Raw genomic sequence first — 6,412 nt, 5'->3', positions numbered from 1 at the left:
CACGACCACTGACTCCCAAACCCGTGCTCTTGCCACTAGGCTTCACCAGATCGTCTTGAAGGGTTTCACCTGATTGACATATCACAGAGCAAAATGTACCAATCTGATTTGGAACTGGTAAAGAGTTTCTGTTTGATGCAGAGATAGATGGGCAGCCATTGGAACTTTCTGAAGAATGGGGAGATATGGAATGAATGTCTGAAGGACTGGAGAAGGGAATGACAGGTGGCAGGGAGTTCAGCCAGGAGGCTGATGCAGCAGTCAAGGTGGGTTATGATAAGTGCTTGGATCTGCATGGTAGCAGTCTGAATGTAAAGGAAAAGGAGGATTCTAAAGATGTTTCTCTAGACTCTAAGCCTAGGGAATGGCTCTCTTTATTGCTATATTGTATTTTCCAAACGCTTGGTACAGTGCTCTACACACAGTAAGTGCTCAATAAATATGATTGATTGAATGAATGAATGTTTCAAAGGTAGAATGGACAGGATTTGATGACAGTCTGAATGAGACAGATGAGCCAAGGATAATGCCAAGGTTATGGGCTTATGAGACAGGGAGGAAAGTGATAGGATAGTCTCGGTTACCAGTGGTCCAGGGGGCCACTGCATACACAGCATAGCAGCTGAAGAATAATAGTAGCAAGATACCCACTCTGAGCCTACATCGTGCACATTAGCCTCAAAACAAAGCTCTTGCAAGGAAAATGCCTAGTACAGTGCTTGAAAGCATTACTACATACTATCAACAAAAGGGGAGTAATCAGTACTGTTTGCATCATCATGAGAGGAATTTCCTTTTTGATCTTGGGGGAATTTCCTTTGAGAAGAAATTACTTGAGAAGAATCACCTCATGTTCCCTGCATACTACCAACGAAAGGAAGGAGGAACTTGCTCACCCTGAAGGACTTTTGAGTGGACTGGGAGTTAAGGGGAGGAGTCCGGGAAGCATTTGGGAGTTTTAATTTCTTTGGCTACAAAAGGCTCAAGGCTTTGCTGTAGAAGTGTGAGTCTACCAGATCATGCTGGGATGGTGCACCCTGACATGTGGGGTCAGTGTGTGTCTACCAAATTCTGCCGGGATGATGCATCTTGGCATGTGGGGCCAGTGGATCACTTTAATAAGGAGGACCTGACATAAGCCATGATCCTGGTCTTCCCAGACTGAGCCCCCTTTTTCCTCTTCTCCTCCTCCCCATCCCCCCCAGCCCTACCTCCTTCCCCTCCCCACAACACTTGTATATATTTGTACAGATTTATTACTCTATTTATTTTACTTGTACATATTTACTATCCTATTTATTTTGTTAATGATGTGCATATAGTTATAATTCTATTTGTTCTGACGATTTTGACACCTGTCTACATGTTTTGTTTTGTTGTCTGTCTCCCCCTTCTAGACTGTGAGCCCATTGTTGGGTAGAGACCATCTCTATATGTTGCCGACTTGTACTTCCCAAGCACTTAGTACAGTGCTCTGCACACAGTAAGCCTCAATAAATTCGATTGAATGAATGAATGGTGCATTGAACCTTTGGTAATGGTTACCTAACGGGGCAGTCTTGTTAACCTGAGTGGGTCAGCAGTAGCAATAATAAATAATAATAATTGTAAAGCACTTACTCTGTGCTGTTCTAAGCGTTGGGGTAGATACAAGCTAATCAGATTGGACATGGTCTCTTTCATTCTTTCATTCATTCATTCAATCACATTTGTTAAGTGCTTACTGTGTGAGCAGCACTGTACTAAGCACTTGGGAGAGTATAACAATAAACAGATACATTCCTGCCCACAATGATCTCACAGTCTAAAGGGGAGTCAGACCTTAATATAAATAAGCACATAAATAAATAAATAAAAATGTCAATCAATCAATCAATCGTATTTATTGAGCACTTACTGTGTGAAGAGCACTGTACTAAGCACTTGGGAAGTACAAGTTGGCAACATATAGAGACAGTCCCTACCCAACAGTGGGCTCACAGTCTAGAAGTGGGCTCACAGTCTTAATCCCCATTTTGCAGATAAAGGGAATTGAGGCACAGGGAAGTGAAGTTTTAGACTGTGAGCCCACTGTTGGGTATGGACTATCTCTATATACTGCCAACTTGTACTTCCCAAGCACTTAGTACAGTGCTCTGCACACAGTAAGCGCTCAATAAATACAATTGATTGATTGAAGTGACTTGCCCAAGGTCATACAGCAAGCAAGTGTCAGAGCCAGATTAGAACCCAGATCCTTCTGATAGGGGAACTAAAGGGTTTAGTCTTGGAGGGCCTCTTGGAGGAAATGTGATTCTTAGGAAGGTTTTGAAGGTGGAGATATAAGTTCTTGGGAAAGTGCAGGGGAGATAAAACACAAGATGCTTGCCCTGAAGGATTGTGGTGAGGGTGGTTTGTTCAGAACTGTTGGATGAGCCATATAAATGACTATTCCATTAAATAATATATTAACTACTACTGACTTGGAATAAAACAATTCAGAATAGGAAGTTAAGTCATGGTGCACATTCATCTGCCTCCAACAAGACTGTACTTGAATCATCTTAGGAAGATAATTTTCTAACCTTTTATTCAAGATCCCCATTGAAATAGGTTCCCCTAGGTCCCTTGGAAGAGTCAGCCAGTCAGTCAGTCATATTTATTGGGAGCTTAATGCACTGTACTAAATGCTTGCCAGAGTACAATATAACGATAAACAGACACATTCCCTGCCTACAAACGAGCTTACAGTCTAGAGAAATTTTACAGTCCAGAAGAGTTCTGGAAGACGTTCCGGGGTCTGTCAAATATGACCCCTTCTTTCCAGACTTCCTATATCAATTATCCACATAAAGAGAGCATGCAAGGTGAAGCTTACTTGCCTAAGCAGGATCACCATTCCAAGCTGTGGGAATAATTTAACAAATGCGCTCTATTGACCTAAAGGAGCTAATATACTTTCAAAAAAGGAGTCATTATTCTCTAATTTCAGCCAGAGTAATGTCTGTTGCAATCTTGTGATTTTGAATATTGAATTGCATCCTCTATTTAAGTAACCAAATAGGAGCAGGTGTGGAGCAGCAGGGCTTAATGGAAAGAGCAAGGATCTTGGAGTCAGAGGACCTGGGTCTAATCTTGGCTGTAATAGTTGTCTCCTGTGTGACCATAGGCAAGTCACTTAACTATATTGGGTCTCAATTTCCTCACCTGTAAAAGGGAGATCAAATATTTCTAATAGTAATAATTGCAGTATTTGTTAAGCATTTAATATATGCCAAGCCCTAAATTAAGTTATTGGGTAGATACAGAATAATGGAGCTCATAGTCTAATTAGGAGGGAGAACGGGTATATAGAAACCATTATACATATGAGGAAACTGAGGCACAGAGAAGCATTGCCTGTGGATAGAGCATGGGTCTGGGAGTCAGAAGAAACTGGGTTCTAATCTGGCTCCACCACTTGTTTATTTTGTGACCTTGAGCAAATTACGGAACTTCTCTTTGCCTGTTACCTCATCTGTAAAATGGGGATTAAAACTGTAAGCCCTCATATGGGACAGGGACTGTGTCCAACTTGATTTGCTTGTATCCACCCCAATGCTTAATACAGGGCCTGGAACATAGTAATCACTTAAAAATACCAGTTATTATTTATGGCTATTATCGTTCTTATTAAGTGACTTGTCCAAGATCAGGCAGCAGGCAAGTGGCAGAGCAAAATTAGAACCCAGGTCCTCTGATTCTGTGGCCCTTGCTCTTTCCACTAAGTCAAGTGGCCTCCCTCCTGGTCTCTGTCCTACTTAGACTGGGAGCCCCAGGTAACACAAGAACTGGATCGGACCTGATTATCTTTTACTCATTCCAACACTTAGAACAGTGTTTACTACAGAGCTTAGAACAGTGCTTGGCGCATAGTAAGTGCTTAACAAATGCCATCATTATTATTATAAGAGCTTAACAAATACCACAATTATTATTATTATTATTATTATTATTGTTATTGTTATTATTATTCTCTATAAGGCCATATTGCTTTGGGTCAATGAAGGATACCATTCTCTTGATTTCTTTAATGGTACTAGTTAATCACTTACTATATACCAGTTGCTGTACTAAACACTGGGACAGATACAAGATAATCATGTTGGACACAGCCCCTGTCCCTGTCCCACAAAGGGCTCACAGTCTTAATTTCCATTTACAAATAAGGTAACTGAGGCATAGAGAAGCTAAGTGACTTGCCCAAGGTCACACAGCAGATGAGTGGCCAAGCTAAGATAAGAATTGAGGCCCCCTGACTCTCAGGCCCATGCTCTTTCTAGTAGCCCTCTTTTGGTGTACCAATCTTATTTTTGACTTCTCACTAGATTCACTAATGAACGTGCACTCCATATAAACAAATCAAGAAGTTGTAAAAAAAATTTCCAGAATTTTTTCACATGAAGAAAAAAGGCAGCAACAAGAGTAGTAACAGGAAGAATGCTCCCATTATTTTGTTGAAATTCTTAATTCAGACACCCTAAGGTAAGTTTCTAGAATGAATCTAATGTATGTAAATGCAAACCTTATAAACAAAATTTCTAAAGAAGTCAACTATTTCACCCCTCACCCCACAATCCATTAGGCAAAGTTCTGGAATAAATCAAACAACTTCAAACCATACATTGAAAATCAAATAAAATTAAAATTAAATTTTGAAATACCTGAGCAAAAAATTATCTGTTAAAAACTGTTAATATCAAAATTGCAAGAAGAAGAAGGGCCCTCTATAAAACACAATGCCCAACCTATTTAGTCTTTCCTGAAAACTTGAAATTTGACTGGGAGCAGATGAGCAGGGTATTATAATGCATTCTTTGTAATCAAGCCCTCCAAGTAAATTGGTTGTGGCAGTCTTCATTAGATGAGAATTATACATAATTTTCAACTAATATATAAATAACACATATATAGGCACATATAGGCACATATACAGATATGTATAGCACTTAGCGCTTATAACAGTGCTCAGTACTTTGAACAGTGCTTTACACATAGTAAGCACTTAATAAATGCCATTATTATTATGCTCGGGGACAAGTACAACCAGGGCATAGTTATTCAACTGGTTGTAAAGAAACTAAGAGAAAGAATGAAAACACAGCATAACTTATTCAAAAATATTAGACCAAAGTTATTATTACTCTCTGCCTTCACATGTCTAACTAAAGCCCTGTTTCCTCCATTAAGTAAAGCACATTCTGGGAGCTGCCCAATTAGTGCACGCCTACTTCAAGGTGTGTTTGCTTAGTAATGGCTCTGAAAGACTAAGCAGTGACAGCCACACCAGTGCCTTTGGGCTGTCTTTTGGGTGTGGCTGAAGAAACACTCCCAGATGGGTGTTTTTGGCTGAGGGCCCCTGGCCTCAGAGAAGTCAGGTTACATGCTGACTAGTTGCATCTAGAAGGACTGAGAACAAATTCCCAGGTCTGTAGAACAGCAATCTTGAATTCCCATGCCCCAGAATTGTGGGTCTAGCATGGGGAGATTCACGAAATGCTAGACCAGTATTCTCCAGGTTTCCTTGAGGCCCACGAGGAGCTTCCTCAGCAGAACTTTAGCGTAGACCTACAGTATCCATTCACCCCATTTTAATGATAATAATGATAATAATAATAATTGTGGTATTTATGTGATTACTATGTTCCAGGCATTTAAGCGTTAGGGTATAAACAAGCAAATTAGGTTGGACACAGTCCCTGTTCCACATAAAGCTCACAGGCTCAATCCCCGATTTTACAGATGAGGTAACTGAGCCCAGAGAAGTGAAGTGACTTCCCCAAGTTCACTGAGCACACACGTGGAGGAGCCAGATTTAGAACCCATGACCTTATGACTCTTAGCCCTGTGTTCTATCCACTAAGCCATGGGAGAAGAATGTGAAAGCAAGTAAGTTGAGGGGACCAGGAGCCCCTACACAGATAACAGTAATAATAGCTGCAGTATTTGTTAAGCACTTACTACGTGCCAGACACTGTACTGGCACAGTAAGCGCTGGGGTGGATACAAGAAAATTGGGTTGGATACAGTCCCTGTGGCACGTTGGGTTCTCAGTCCAAGGTCAACAGCAGACAAATGGAAGAGGCAGGATTAGAACCCATGACCTCCTGACGCCCAGGTCCATGTTCTATCCACTATACCATACTGCTTCTTACACCATACTGCTTCTCTATATGCTTTAGGTTTGGACAGACTCAGAAGAACTCCTGCAAAATGAAGTATATGACATAATTACCTAATGCTCCATGTCCAAAGTAACTCATGTAACATTACTTGCATCTGTGTGTCTGGTGTCCAGGAAGGCCATCAATAGCCACATTAGTTGGATTATTTCAGTCCCTGGGTGAGATACAGTGACTTTCCCATACTTCAACCCAGCCCACACACTTTGCTC

This window comes from Tachyglossus aculeatus, chromosome 1 (genome assembly GCF_015852505.1).
Source record: "Tachyglossus aculeatus isolate mTacAcu1 chromosome 1, mTacAcu1.pri, whole genome shotgun sequence".
NCBI lineage: Eukaryota > Metazoa > Chordata > Mammalia > Monotremata > Tachyglossidae > Tachyglossus > Tachyglossus aculeatus.
Note: the sequence above shows the minus strand (reverse complement) of the source record.